Source organism: Arvicanthis niloticus, chromosome X (assembly GCF_011762505.2).
Source record: "Arvicanthis niloticus isolate mArvNil1 chromosome X, mArvNil1.pat.X, whole genome shotgun sequence".
NCBI lineage: Eukaryota > Metazoa > Chordata > Mammalia > Rodentia > Muridae > Arvicanthis > Arvicanthis niloticus.
This window is the reverse complement of record NC_047679.1, coordinates 30005940-30022419: the sequence shown is the minus strand read 5'-3', so window position 1 is coordinate 30022419 and position 16480 is coordinate 30005940. Positions and strand designations below refer to the sequence as shown.

Sequence of the window (16480 nt, the reverse complement as noted above, 5' to 3'; positions counted from 1 at the left end):
CAAGATAGTGTTTTCTATGTATTGACAAGAAGTTGTATCCATGAATCTTAACAATATAGTCACCTAAATAAGACTCACACAATGACAATATCAATAGACATCTCAACATAGATGGAGGGATTTTTTAATAGTGAACTTGTTAATTGATCAAGCTTTCTCCATCACCCTCCTTGCCTACTCTCCCCTTCTCTATAATGATTATTCTATTCCAGAGTTCTGTGCAACTAGACTTTTCCTTTTAGACTTCACATTATGTATGTAATAACACAGCATTTTTCATGTGCCTACATTATTTCACTAAAAATAATAATCTCCAAGCTCACCAGTATTGTTATAAATGACAGTATTTTTATCCTTTTAAGAGCTGAATAATGTTCTATGCTGTGTATGTAACACATGTTCAATATCAACTAATATGTATTTAGTTTGTTTCCATTTCTTGCTACACTGTATTAAACAGTTTTCTCTGCAAAGAAATGATAAATACTACTGCCCATGACCCAGGGCAGCTTCTGAAAGTATGGTCAAAGTGTATATTGTAATATTTCTGTCAATGTTAGCCTTCGCTTTATATAATAAATTGCATGCCCATATAATTCCCTCCCTACACTCATCTGTCCCAGCAGGAGCACTCAGAAATCATCTCAGTGATGTCTTCAGGGCACATCTATGGAGACTCCATAAGTTGTTGTAGTTCTATAGAAATGGGAAGGGGAAGAAGCATTGCAGAAACTTCCAAGAGAATTATGAAGAAGTTCTGCCGGAACAATCCAACAATCCAGCTGGGCAACATCTTGCCTTTCTTTTCCATATGGAAATTCTGCTCAAAGTGCACATTCTCTCTCTCTCTCTCTCTCTCTCTCTCTCTCTCTCTCTCTCTCTCTCTCTCTCACACACATACACACACACACACACACACACACACACACACACTGCAAACAACAAATTCATCATAAGCCCTACACAGAATTTACCAGTTTTCACTAGCCAGGGTTAGTTTTGCAATCAGTGATAAACCCTAGCAAAACAAACTTATTCTGGACTACACTGGAGTAACTCAGGGCAACCAGACTAAATGGCCCAAATAGTCATCAGAAGGCAAACATGTGTGTTTGCTACCAAGACAAGCAGAATCTTAGGAAATGAGGTTTAAATGAGGAAAATTTTGGAGGATCATCAATAGTAAAAATGTAACTGTTTCTTTTATGGTTTGACTACAAATAATCCTTGAACACATTTTGACAACAGTTCTGTTAGGGATGCCAAGAGGCACAGAACCTGGCCCTTACACTCTAGGAGACAAAGCCTTCCTCTCTGTGTGATCCTCTTTGGTCCTGACATTTGGTTCTAACATTTTTCTACCCCTCAGAGATGTTTCCTGCCTTTGTTCTCCTCTCCATAAGACCCTAAACAACTGGATCAAAGCTTGATCTTTCAGTTCTTCTGTTAGGTGTTATGTTTGTCACTGAACTGAACGGAAATGGCTCTTCTCTTCATCTTGACCTTTCTAATAAAACCTTCCTATAGGAGGAACTGCTTGCCTTTACCGTCCTTCCCCATTATCAGAAAGCCAGGGTGGGGCTGCTTTGAAGGAAAAATAAAGCTGTGGATTGTATGTTTATTGGTTGGTTGTCAGTTTTTGTTTTGGTGTTTGCTTGTTTTTAACTGAGACTGTTTTGTTGTGTGTCTCAGCTTGGCTTGGAACTTTACTATATAGCCTTAGTTAACCTCAAACTTGTGATTCTCCTACATCAGCCATTCAAGTGCTAGAATTAGGTATATGTCACCACACCCAGCTAAACTTTCACTTTGCTACCTACTTCCTTTTTATTTGAACAATTAGAGTGGAAAATAATCAGCATATTGAGCTGGGCCTTAGTTTCAGCAGAGGCTGTCTTTCTTGCTTCTCTTACTACTGTGAGGAGACTAGGACATTACTAAGCTAGTCAGTCAAGGAGGATAAGAACTGTGTGAAGCAAATCTGAACCCAACCTACAACTGTAGCTGCTTCACTAAGCCCAGCAAGGCCACTGTGTCCAGATTGCAGACATATGCATACTAAATGTTCTTTGTTGCTTAGACCTTGTAGTTGTTTCCAGAAAATGGTAATGGATTAAAAAAAATACTTATTACTCAAAAGTCAAACTCTGGATTCCATTTGCTTGGGTTCAATGGCAAACTCTCTGAATCAAAATCGGATGAGCTCAGCAAATTATTGACACTTTGTGCTTTTGTTTGCATAGCCATAAACTAAGGGTAACGGGTTAAGAGGATTAGATTTCTCAAAATATTCAAAGTACATGAAGCAATACCTGGCACACAGTAACATCCAATAAATGCTTCCCAGCAGTCTTTTATCTAACAATAAAGCTGGTGTTATATTTTTGCACAGAAATACAAAGTTGAGATTCAACTTGCAAACTGAGAATTCTGGCAGGAATTTTGATTGAAATTGTATTAAATCTGTAGATCAAGAAAAAGGGCACTGTCATCTTAATATTTATATGTAGTTTGTATTTATTTATATTCATAAGAACGTTTCTCCATTTATTTAAATATTTTATCTGATCTTTCAGCAATGTTTTATACTTTAAACATTAAGATCTTATAGATTTTTGGTCACATTTTTTAATTTTTAATTTTGACAGGATATACTCTTTGCTATAGAGAACTAGAAAAGCAAGAGTGTAATATTCAAAAAGAGGGATTGTCATTTAAGGTTTAAAATATTCTCTGCAACTGATTACCACTGACAAAGGAGAAATCAGTTTCCTCCAATGAAGAGCAACCGAGTATATCAACCATGCCCCAGGAAGGCCTTGTGATCAGGAGTAGATGGTCAGCACAAAATAAATGTCACAATTTTTGTGGATTTTTTTCCATTTCATTTTGCTTTGTTTTTTGCCAATTTAGGGGGTCTTGATAGTCTTTTTCACGTTTGTCTTGTTTTTCATTGTGTTTTGGGGCTGGAGAGATGGCTCAGCCATTAAAGGCTAGGCTCATAACCAAAAATATAAGAGTTTGGTTCCCAGCACCCGGCTGTCTCTCATTGTCATTTATGTTTCTCTTGTTTTTAGAAGTTTTGTTTCTAGTTTGTTTTGAAAGAGAAAACAAAATTTGGATAAGTAGGGAGATGGCAAAGATCTGTGAGGAGTTGGGGATGGTAAAAACATGATCAAACTATATTATATGAAAAAAATTCTCAATAAAATTAGCAATTAAGTTGATTTTAAAAAAATAAATGGTATGTTTTGTGTTGGCCAACTACTACTGGGTATGAGGCCTTCCTTTAAGTGTGGTTAATATATTTATATGTAAGGGCATTGGAGAAATTGATTTTTTCTTTGAAGTCAGGTATCAGAATACATTGTATGAAAAATTTGTTTTCAATAAAGATAAATACAGGGAAATGGCAAAATCTTTTTTAAAAGGTATGCTATACTTTGAGAAAACTGAAAGTGCAGGGTTGGGTAGATGCATAGATGAAATGGATACTCAAGTAATTCAAATGAAGCATCCTGTCTTATTCACCACTCTATTGCTGTGATGTGACACCATGAACATGGCAACTCTTATAAAGGAATGTTTTTAATTGGGACTTACAGTTTCAGAAGTTTAGGCTATTATTAGCATGGTGGATAACATGGCAGGCAGCATGGAACCATGCAGGCAGACCAGGCAGACATGGTACCAGAGAGGTGAGAGTTCTACATCTGGATCAGCAGGCAACAGGGAGAGAGAGAGAGAGAGAGAGAGAGAGAGAGAGAGAGAGAGAGAGAGAGAGAGAGAGAGAGAGACTGAGTTTGGCTTAGGCTTCTGAAACGCTAAAACCCAGCCCCATTGATACATTTCCTCTGACAAGGTCAAACCCACTCCAACAAAACCACAGGTCATAATACTTTCAAATAGTGCCACTCTATTATGAGCCTTTAGGGGGGCTCATTATTTTTCAAACCACCACACATCCCTACAAAAGGGTCAAGGGAATCCGACTTTCTGCTTGTTTGTCTAGAGAAATAGAAAAATGAAAACTTCACAACAGCCTTGAGGTCATTGTCTAGAACCATAGTTCTCAACATGTGGCTCCCAATCCCTTTTGGGGTTGAATTACTCTTTCACGGGAGTCACCTAAGATCATTGGAAAATGCGTATATTTACATTATGATTCATAACAGTAGCAAAATTATGAAGTAGTAACTAAAATAATTTTATGTTTGGGAGTCATCACAACATGAGTACTGCATTATTAGGGAGATTGAGAACCACTGGTCTAGAGGGGAAAAGCATTTACCACTAATTTTCTCCATAAAACTACCAAAACTGACCCTAAGACCTTTTGGGTTCCTGGCATTTCTGCCCTCTGATCAAAATCTTAAACTGTTCTGAGGCTGAAAAAATAAATAAATAACATAAAAGCTGACTAAATAAAAGCCCACTAAATGTTCTGTAATAGAGTCCCCATGGCTTTAGAAGAAGGAAGAAATTACCTTCTCAGTGGTGTTCTTGCCATTCAAGTGTCCCTAAGAGGGAAAAGAGTCACTCCACTGCTTATCTGAACCACCTTCTTTCTTATGTGCACAAGAGTGCTATAGGGTCTGAGAGATGGCTCAGTGGATGTCTTAGTCACTGTTCTATAGTTGTGAAGAGATACTATGACAAGCATTTAATTGGAGCTGGCTTACAGTTTCAGGGGTTAGAACATTTTCATCATGGTGGAAACATGGCAGCAGGCAGGCATGGTGCTAGAGAAGTAGCTAAGAACTACATCCTCATCTGCAGGTTGAGAGAGAGAGAGAGAGAGAGAGAGAGAGAGAGAGAGAGAGAGAGAGCTGGATTTAGCATGGGTTTCTGAAACCTCAAAGCCCACCTCCAGTGACACATTTCCTCCAACAAGGCCACACCTACTTCAACAAGGTTAAACCACCTAATCCTCTGAACAGAGAGAGAGAGAGAGAGAGAGAGAGAGAGAGAGAGAGAGAGAGAGAGAGAGCTGGATTTAGCATGGGTTTCTGAAACCTCAAAGCCCACCTCCAATGACACATTTCCTCCAACAAGGCCACACCTACTTCAACAAGGTTAAACCACCTAATCCTCTGAACAGTTCTACTTCCTGGTGACCAGACATTCAAATATATGAGCCTATAGGGTTGTATATTGGTTGTATCTTTGCAAAGATAATTTCCTTGAGAACCTGTGTTCTGTGGAAATTCTGAGGCTGACAGGCTTTGCAAAATTTTTTTTCTTTTAGTACAGGGTCTTATTCAGGTTTCTTACTCAAACCACCACGGATGGTAAATGCACTACTGAAAAGCCTGATAACCTGAGTTTCATCACTGAAACCTTCACTTGCATAACAAGGCACAACTTCCTCCTACAATATACATACACATATACATAAAAAAAAAAAAAAGAGTGCCTCAGGGCAGAAATGCATTTATGTGGGTTAAAAGTCAGTATTTGCAAGCCAGACATAGTAGTGCACACCTTTAATCCCAGCACTCAGGAGGTAGAGGCAGACAGATCTCTGAGTTCAAAGCCAGGCTGGTCTATATGGTGAGTTTCAGAACAGCCAGGGGTGCATAGAAAAATCCCTGGGGGTGGGGGGAAGAGAACACCACTAACTGCACTGGCCCAGGTTCCTTGCAGTATCTTAGGTAGTTCTCTTCTGGAGGAAGTCCTACAAAATCAAAATTAAAGATTTTAGCTGGGCAGAATGCTTTTAATCCCAGCACTCAGGAGTCAGGGGCAAATGGATCTCTGTGAGCTCAAGGTCAGCCTGATCTACATAGTGAGTTCCAGGATATCTGTTACTATAGAGAGAGACCCTGTATCAAAAAACAACAACAACAAAAAAGATTTTGTAGGGCCAGTCAGCTTCAGAATTTCCTCAGAACACAGGGTGATGTGTTTACAAAAAGATAAAGAGAGTATGTTCTGTGGGTGTGTAGAGAGGTATGGGGGAAGGAGATGTCTCAGTGGGCCCATGCCAAGGTATCTCTGCCCCCTGAGGGACCAGGCACACATCAGTATAGTATAGAATAGAGTTTACTCAGGGCATGGGGAGGGGAGTTAAGAGGGTAGTAGAGGCAGAGAGAGGCAAAGAGTAGAGCCATGAGCACGTGGAGTGGGGGGGGGGGATCAAGAGAGCAAGTGAGCAAGAGAGAGCAAGAGAGGGAGGAGGGGGCAAGCAGCCCCTTTTGTAGTAGGCCAGTCCTACCTGGCTGTTGCCAGGTAACTGTGGGGAGGAGCATACCTGGCTGTAGCCAGGTAACTGTGGGGGTGGAGTTAACACAGGGTCTCAAGGAAACATATCTAAAAAGATACAATCAGCATGCCACTTGTCCACAAGTGGTGTATATGTAGACTGCAAAACTTCAGAAGTGTGACATTACAATGTAACAGTCTTAGGTGTAAGGGCTTTCTGGTGGCTGTAAGGAACCCAGCTAGGCCAAAATTAGCCAGCTTTCAGGTCTCACCACTTGTCACAAGATCTTAAGTTTCTCTGATCTCAGATTTTGGTGAATAATACAATTTGCATGAAGGAAATCTAGGCTTTTTCAGATACTGTCACATGAGAACATTTTTGATCTTAGCTAGCAAACCTGATGGATGTGAAGAGATGCCATGACCAAGGCAATTCTTCTAAAGGACATTTAATTAGGGTTGGTTTACAGTTTCAGAGGTTCAGTCCATTATCATCAAGATGGGAAGCATGGCAGCATTCAGGCAGGCATGGTACTGGAGGAGCCAAGAGTTCTACATCTTGATTCTAAGGCATCCAGAAGGAGACTCTCTTCCACAGGCAGTCAGGAGGAAGCTCCATTCCACACTGGGCAGAGCCTGAACATAGGATCTTCAAAGCCCACCCCGACAGTGACAAACTTCCTCTAATAAGGCTACACCTCCTAATAGTGCCACATCACATGGCCCAAGCATATTCCATCCACTACAACATCCATCAGCCACACAACATAGGCATGCTCAAGTGCTTCCAGCCGCTCAGTAAGATCACCTCAAAACCCATGCTGATGGAATGATTCACTCAAGTTCCTCCTCCACTGGGGATTCTTAAGGGTATAAAGTAGCCACTGTGCAAATCATGGACTTTGCACACTATTCCATAGGCGCTGGCACTAATTTCAACCACTAACACATACTGAGACATAATCATTGTAAGATGAAAGGGATAACCTGATGATGAGCCATGAGGGGCAGGGGTAGCTATTTATTGAAGGCTAGGAACTGGTTTCTGTGGTACCCTATACCCAGGCTCAGTCCCATGGAGTTGGATGTCATGAACAAGACCATAGAAACAAGCTGCAGACTCCCTCACCTCACCTCCTTGGTCAGATTTATGCCTATGTAGTTCATAGTTTTTAATGATGTTATCTATGCTATTATTTTAATTTATAATTATTCATTGCTACAATATTCTATTTTGACCTTGTATTGTGAAATGTGGTAAACTAACTTAATTGTTATAGTAGCTTTTTGACAGATTGTTTGTATTTTCTACATAGATGATCATTTTATTTGTTCTTATTTGTTCTTACTTATCTGTTCTTGCTTTTTTCATTTTCAGGCTTTCTATTTCTTTTCCTTGCCTTTTACAATAGCTACGACTTCAAGTACAATGTCAAAATACAAATGATCCGAACAAAGATATTCTTCAAATATTTTATTATTTGACATTTTCAAACATATTCATAATGAATTTTAGTCATTTTAATCCCTATTCCCCACTATTATCAGCACCAATCCCCTGCAATCTCCTGCCGAAATCCTTCTCAAAAAGTCTTCTTCCTATTTTCATGTTATCTTTTTGCATATGAACCATCACGATTAGTTTCTTGCCCAAGCATAGATGGAAGTTTACTGGAGTAAAAGCAACTTATCATGACTATACCACTAGAAAAAAATGAAATATGCTCTACTTTTTTGAGAGTTGGGGATGATGTCATCCCCAAAATTGTTGAGGCCCAAGCTCGAGTCCCTGTTCGGGCGCCAAAAATGTTGGGGCCTGAACAAAATGTTGAGGCCTGGGCTGCCCCGCGTTTGGCGGCCACTGTATCCGGGTCCAAGCTGCCGCTCCAGTCAGCGGGTCAGGGTTCAGCAAGAGAGAGGGTGAGGGCAGACTTGAAGAATGGAGACCAGACAGAGTGTGTTTCAATCCCGTTTATTCTTCAGTCTCTCTTCCTCTAAGTGTCTCCTAAAAGTGTCTTCTACCTAATGTCAGGTAATCTGTTTTCCTCCAAGTTGTACTGTTTCTCTGTCTTCTCTCTGCTATGTCTGATTCTCTGCCATCTGCCTCTGCCTTTTATATGTCTCACTTCTAAGCCATGCCTTTTGGTCACACCTTTAATCATGCCCTTAGGTCTTGTCTCTAAATCTGATCTCTACACTTCTAAGTCACACACTCTTAAATTACACACCTTTAATCTCACACACCTTTAATCTCACACACCCAAGGTATCTAAACCAAGATTATCGGAGTGTGCTCAGCTGTTGTAGGCTATTGTAATCCAAGTCTCATGTCAGGGTATATGGCTCAAGATGGCTGCAAAGCTGATAGCCGCTTTCTGCTAAAAGTCAGCCCCCAACACAAAATATTCTGCTTTTTGCCCCTGCCCAACTTAAATGAACCAAGTTTTTACTCCTGAACAGCCTTGGTGCTATATTCAAGTCAGGCCCACCCTGATCTCAACTAGTACAGTGTTGCCCACTCAAGGTGCCTGAGATGTATACCACAAGGAGGAGATGGAGACTTTTGCCTTTTAGACAAAACTTGTTCGTTACATGTCCCTTATCATAAATACTTTCTATTCTAACAAGGAAGTGTTCCTTTGGGAATTGATCTCTAATGCTTCTGATATCTTGGACAAGAGTTGCTATGACAGGCCTGTCCAAGTTGAACAGGGGTAAAAACCTGAAAATTCACATTATTGTAAACTATCAGGAATGCACCCTGACTTTGGTGGAGACAGGAATTGGCATGAACAAGCTTGAAAACATAGATAATGTAGAAACCGCTGCTCAGTCTGGCACAGAAACTTTCATGGAAGCCCTCCAGGCTGGTGCAGACATCTCTAGGATTCAGTAGTTTGGTGTTTGTCTTGGGGAGTCTATTGCTGTGATAAAAAATATCAAGACCAAAAGTAACTTGGAGAGTGAGTAAATTACTTATTTCATCTTACATCTCACAGTCCATCATTCAAGAAATTCAGGACAGGAACTCAGGGTAGAAACCTAGAGGGAAGAACTGATACAGAAGCCATAGGCCTGCCTCTAAGCCAATCTTAATGGAGTAATCTCAATTTTGATTCCCTCTTTTCAGATAACTATATAGCTTTTGTCAAGTTGACAAAAAAGAGAGACAGTATTGGATTCCATTCTGCCTCTTTGGTGGCAGAGAGAATTGTGATCACAAAGCACAATGATGATGAACATTATATAAGCATATCATGGTGAGCCTATTGAGCAGGGTATAAAACTGATACTTTGCCCCAAAAGAAGACTAGAAAGAATACTTAGAGGATAGGAGGCTCAATGTAGTAGCTAAGAAATACTCACAGTTCATGGGATATTCTAATGTTTTATAAGAAAGGTGAGATGCAAATCAGTGATAATGAAGCAAAGGAAGAGAAAAGGACAGTGAGAATAATGAAGAGAATCCTAAGAATGAAGATATAAGATCAGATGAGGAAGATGATACTGGCAAAAATAAGAAAAAGAAAACCAAGAAAATTAAGGAGAAATACATTGTTCAGAAAGAATTGAGCCATACCAAGTCCATTTGGAACAAAAACCCCGATTGTGAATTTTATAAGAGCCTCAACAGTGATTGGGAAGACCACTTGACAGTCAAACATTTCTCTGTAGATGATCAATTGGAATTCGTGGCATAGTTAATCATCTTTTTGGCAAGTTTTGGTTGTCCTCTTTGAGATCAAAAAGAACATCAGACTCTGTGCTCATCATATGTTCATCATGGACAGCTGTGGTGAATTAATAACAGGTTCTCTCAACTTCATCTGTTATTTGGTTGGTTCCAAGGATGAACATCCCCCAAGAAATGTTCCAGCAGAGCAAAACCTTGAAAGTCATCCACAAAAACGTTGTAAAGAAGGGACTTGATTCTGAGTTCGAGGCCAGCCTGGTCTACAGAGTTAGTTCCAGGACAGCCAGGGCTACACAGAGAAACCCTGTCTCAAAAAACAAAACAAAACAAAATAAAACAAAAACAAACAAAAAAAGAAGGGACTTGAGATCATCTCTAAGCTGACAGAAGACAAAGGACAAAGAGAACTACAAGAAATTCTGTGAGGTATTCTCTAAGAACCTTGAGCTTGGAATCCATGGAGATTCCACTTAATGGCAGTGATCCCTTTCTAAGCTACTAGGCTACTGCACCTCTCACTCTGGAAGATGACTTTCATGTTAAAGTATCTATCTCCCATGAAGGAGACACAAAAGTCCATTTACTATATCACTAGTGCAAGCAAAAACTGGGTATCCAACTCTGCCTTCATAGAGTGTTTGAGGAAGCGGGGCTGTAAGATGGTATTTATACCTAAGCCTTATTTTCAGGTGTTGCATGCAGGAGGCCAAGGATTTGTATGGTGGAAATCCAGGTATCTGTAGATGGCAAAGAACTAGAAAAGATGAGAAAAAAAAGAACATGGAAGAGAACAAGAGAAATTTTGAGAATCTCTGAAAGCTCATGAAGATCTTGGATAAGAAAGTTGAGAAGGTGACAATCTCCAATAAGCTTGTCTCTTCATGTGCTGCATTATTAAAGATACCTATGGATGGACAGCCATCATGAAGCATATAATAAAGGCCCAAACACTCCAAGACAACTCTTCAATGAGTTATATGATGGCCAGAAAGCACATAGAGATGCACCTAGACCACCCCATTATAGAAAGCCTGCAGCAGAAGTCTAAGATAGACAAAATGGCTGTCAGAACTTAGTAGTGCTACTGTTTCAAACGACTTTGCTTTCCCCTGGCTTCTCCCTTGAGAATCCTCAGACCCACTTAATCTACATCTACTGCATGATCATATGAGGCCTCAGCACTACTGAAAAATAAAGTGATAGTAGAAGTGCCAAGCCCCACTATTCCCACCACTTTTGCGTGATGCAGACACTATCATTTCACGTGGAAGTAAAGTTCCCACTCAGAAGCCTGTGCCCTTTGTGTGTTTTTCTCTTTGGCTCTCCAGCAGGCAGCCTTGACTGACCCTGACCCACTTGGCTCTCTGCTGATGCCTGTGGGTTATATTCTTCTCTCCTGTCCGTAGTGTCTTAGAGCAGAACAGTCTCTCCTCCTTCACTAAAACCAGGGCTGGGGATGTACATTATGATTTGTTCATTTGTTTTGTTTATTTTGCCCTGAAATGAAAAGTGCTTTTCACCACTCAGAGGAGTTAGAGATTAGTCCACTGTGGGTTGTGCTGTGTGTAGATGTGGGTGCACATATGTGCACATGCCAGAGACAACCACAGGGGCTATTTTTCAGGCACCACTCTTATTATTATTATTATTATTATTATTATTATTATTATTTTAAGACAGGATTTCACTGGCCTGTAACTCATGGAGTAGGCTATGCTGGCTGATCAAAAAGCCCCAGAAATCTGCATATTTCTATCTTCCAGGACTGGGATTACAAGTTTTACACAAAACATGGCCTTTTATATGGATGCTGAGGATAGAACTCAGGGCCTCATGCTTGCCAGGTAAGCACTTTACCAACTAAGCTATATCCCTAACCCTGGCTTTTCACTTTCTGGATAACATCAAGACTTTTGATGTACAAAAGTCTTTTTTAAAATTATTATTTGTTTTTTTTTTCTGTCCAGAAAGATAGCTCAGTGGATAAAGGGACCTGCCACCAAGTCTGAGAACCTGAATTTGATTCCTAGGACCCATATGGTGGAAAAAGAGAATTGATTACCAGGTGTTGTCCTGTGCTCTCTCCCCTCCCCCCATGCATTCGCCACAGCATGGGCACACCTATATTCATAAGCACATAAATAAATATTTTTAAAATTTTCAATTTTCACAAAGTATAATTTATCAATTTCCTTCTTTGTATACGTGTGTTTTTAATATCATGTCTAAGGGACCCATTCCCAATTCAAGGTCATGTATGTTTTCACCTAGGTGTCTTTGTAAGAGTATAGCTTTAGCTCTTAGATTTACATCTTCATTTTGAGTTACTTTTTGTCTATGTTGTGATTTATTAAGGTTAAGTTCATACTTTTGGGCTATGATATCTAGTTTTCCATGCACTATTTTTTAAAGAGACAGTTCTTTACCTCTCTGAACAATCTTGGCACCCTTGTTGAATGGCAACTAACCATAAACAGATAGGTAAGGCACATCTTAATTGATAAAAACTTACCTTTAGCTGATGTGGTACAAATTCTGTATGTAGAGGATACGTCAAGTTATGTTTTGATGAAATATATGATAGATAAGCCCAAATAGTTTCTCAAATAGTGGCATGTGGCTTCCATTAGTAGTATCTTTCTTTAACAAATACTTCAAATGTGACAAAAATTTAAAACTAAGGTTTCTCTATTTTTGTTCCTTCTTAAATGGTTTGTACAAATCTTATGCTGCAAAATTGTAAATATTCTTAAAGTCATTTCATTTTGGTACAAAGTATATATTTATCTAATTAAAAGTAGAAACTTCAAAAGATTCTTCAAAGTTAAGATAATCCAACATTCAATTATAGAATTGCAAAATTAAATCTTACAGATCATTTGAACTCTCATCATTTAATTTCAGTTCCCCTGTTGTTTTCAAGAAATAAATCCCAGTGTCTTCCTGTTTGCAAGTTTTATTTGCAGTGATTTCATTTTTCTAAATCTTCAAATGAGCTTTCAATGAATACTGATTGAACATTTCCAAATGCAGCCCTACTGCAACTTAATATGCCAAGGCAGGTTGACATAAGTGGAAGGCATCCCCTTCTCTGAGAAGAAAGGGAGGGGAGGGAGGAGGGAAGGTGAAGGGGAGGACTGAGAGGAGAGGAAAGAGGAGAACCTGTGATCCAGGATGTAAAATAAATAAATCAATTAACTGATGGAAAATGCTTTTGAGGAATCAAAAACTGAAAGTTGGAAAACTTAAAAACCCAACTAGTTTTACGTCAACTTGACACAAGCTGGAGAAAGGAGCTTCAATTAAGGAACTGCCACCATAAGATCCAGCTGTAAAACATTTTCCCAATTAGTGATCAGTGGGGGGTGGGGGTGGGGGGGAAGGGCGCATTGTGGGTGATGCTGTCCCTGGGGTGGTAGTTCTGAGTTCTATAAGAATGCTAGGGTGGTAAGGTGGGAGTGGGTGGGTGGGTCAAGGAGCACTCTCATAGAAGCAGGGAGAGGGGGATGGAATGGGGGGGTTCTAGAGGGGAAAGAAGATAACATTTGAAATGTAAATAAATAAAATATCCAATAAAAAAAAAGAAAAAAGAAAACATTCTACTTCCATGCTTCCATGGCCTCTGAATCAGCTCCTGCCTCCAGATTCCTGCCCTGTTTTAGTTCCTGTCCTGACTTCCTTCAGTGATGAAAAGTGATGTGGATGTATAAGTTGAATAAACCCTGTCCTCCTCAGCTAGCTTTTTGGTCATGGTGTTCCTTTGCAACAATGGTAATCCTAAGACAGTAGTGCCAATTTAGGACACATGAAGTGATTAACAAAGTAGTTCTTCAAGGCTCATTTGATGATGCACACACTGAAATGCTAAGTATTTTTATATTGAAAACATTTTTGCATACAGTGTATTTTGATCATGTTTTCCAGGCCTCCAGCTCCTCCCAGATCTTCCCCTCCTCTCTACCCATCCAACTTCATGCCCCCTTCCCACACCCCCTCAAAAAATACAAAATGAAAATTAAACCAAACAAAAAAATAAGACCTTTATTTAGCATTAGTTTTCTGTTTTGTTTTGTATGCCCAAGCTGGCTTGTAATTTGCAACCCCTTTGCCTTAGCTGGAGATACATTAAAATGTACCACTGCATCAGGTTTCAACAGCAATTTTGTCATAAAATTTGCATTTAAGGTACTCTAACATTCTATAATTAAAGATACTTGTAATTTTTGACAACTACAACTTCTGTTTTGATTGGTATAATATTATTGCTTGTTTTATTTTTACAGTTAACCATGAAGTGTGTGTGTGTGCCCTGGCTAATACCAAATATTGCTCAGTTCCATAGACTTCTCAATTTTACTAAGAGCATTGTCCTAGCTCTGACATTGTGCTACACCAAACCTTAGATTTTAGCTATCACCCCTCCCCAATAAGTCACTTTATCTTCAAATACTGAAGTTTTTTTTAAATGAATTTACCACAGAAAGGCAGATGTTACACCTTTAACATCATGAACCTCTGAAAGCTTTATTTAGATCCATGAACTAACTAGATGAAAATATCAAACTATATTTGGAACAAACTGATATTCAAAGCATCTGATAACACTAATATAAAATTGGTGTCAGGTAACTCTGTGAACTTCCTTCCCTTGTGAAGGAGCCAATCCACCATTGCTTCACCTTTTATATAAAGACAAGAAAACCCTGGAGTTTATTCAGCTGTAAGAGCAAAGTGAAAATAAATGTTCTGTAAAATCATATGTAAATAAATATCCGTAAGACATAGGCAATGTGTACCCTTATCTGAGAATACTGTGGATCACAGACACACCTAAAAGGGTAAAAGCATTTTTATACCCATAGGCAACTCTGCTACTCAAAATCCAGGTCTCAGTGCTGACAGAATGTAAGCCAACTCCCTAAATGTGTACACTTAAAAGACTAATGCCTTGGTCTGGAAATGTAGCTCTTGGTAGAGTACTTAATTACCATGTATAAAACCCCAGGTCCATTCCTAACGTCACAAATATCAGGCACAGTGGGATATGCCTTAATTTCAGGACATTGGAGGTAGAGGCAACAAGATTAAGAGTTCAAGGACAGTGAGTTTGAGTTCAATCTTAGTATGTGAGACCATCTCAAAAAATATTAACACTTTCTTGAACTTCTTCTTGATGTTCTAGAAGGAAAAAGTAAACACATTCAAGCACTAATAACAAATCAGAAACAGAAACAATTTTAGAGGACAGAAAATGAGCAATGAAGAGGTTTATAAAAACAAAAGGCAAGTTAACTGGTGAGATGCCCACAGACAGCAAGCCTGCAATAGATGTGTATATAAGCAAGTGTTGTTTCCTATTACTCTTGTACACACTTCTTTTCTTTTTGTTCATCTCCTGGGTTCTGGAGGAACAAATGATTTCCTATGCATTTACAAAATTTAGCATGATAAGGAATTCAAATTACTCTTAAATTCATGTGATTACACATCCATATGTTTATTTGTATGTGTTCATGCATACATTTCCATGCCAATCTGGCTATAAAACAGGTGAATTAGAAACTAGATAAGCATTGCATCCTAAAATTGTGACTAAATCTCCTCTTATATTCTTGCTTTGTTTTGTGTGATTTTCTTCTTTCTTTCTTTCCTCCTCCTATAACTCAGAGATTGGTCCTGAACTCTCACTCCAACCTCAAAATCTTGACCACTAGGATTATAGGTGTGTACCACCATGCTCAACAATTTCCTTCCTTTCTTCCTCCCTCCCTCTCTCCCTCTCTTTCTTTCTTTCTTTCTTTTTTTTCCCTTTTAAGACAGAGCCTCATATAGGCCAATCTGGTCTCATATTCAATGTGAAGTTGAGGATAGTTCTGAACTGTTAATCTTCCTGCCTCAATTTCTCCAGTCTCATAAGTCCTGGAATTATAGGCACCCAGATTAGAAAATTATTTAACACAATTTTCATTTTTATTTCATTTTGTCTGCAAAATTTTATGATATTATCAACTATAATTTCTATTTAATCCTTTAATTTCAATGGATACTTCTAATATTTAAAATTATCATTTATGAAATCATAAAGTTTATAACTTCAATTTTAAATTTTCTATGTATTTGTGTGAATATATTAAAATTTTACACATTTTTCATATAAATGGATTTTGCTATTTTAATCCTTTGGACTTTATCATGAAAATGCAAATTAAATTAAAAATCTTTTCAAAGTGGTCCTGGGGGTGAAGCCACTGCCTCACATGTGCTAGGCAAGTGCTCTATTACTGAGTGCCATTCCCAGACCTTGTTTTATGTATAAGAAAAGGTCTTACTAAGTTACCAGGTAGATCTCAAACTACTGACCTTCTTGCTTTAGGCTCTTCTCTGTAATTTAATTTTTAACTGTTTTGAGAATTCCATACATGAGTACTATATTTACAGTATACCCCACCCCCAATGGAAATGAGATTTACTGCAACCATCATGCAAGAGTCTGCTTGAGGCTAATGTAAAGAGATTCAGATTAATTGCATTGACAAAGGAAGTCTCAAAAAAAAGTCCAGCAAAAACTTTGTTCTCGTTTAC

At 38.8% G+C, this 16480-nt stretch overlaps 1 pseudogene; it reads left to right on the top strand.

Annotated features, from left to right (window-relative positions):
- Positions 1-6923: 6923 nt before the first annotated feature.
- Positions 6924-11069, top strand: LOC117694313 (heat shock protein HSP 90-beta-like; annotated as a pseudogene).
- The last annotated feature ends 5411 nt before the right edge of the window (positions 11070-16480 follow it).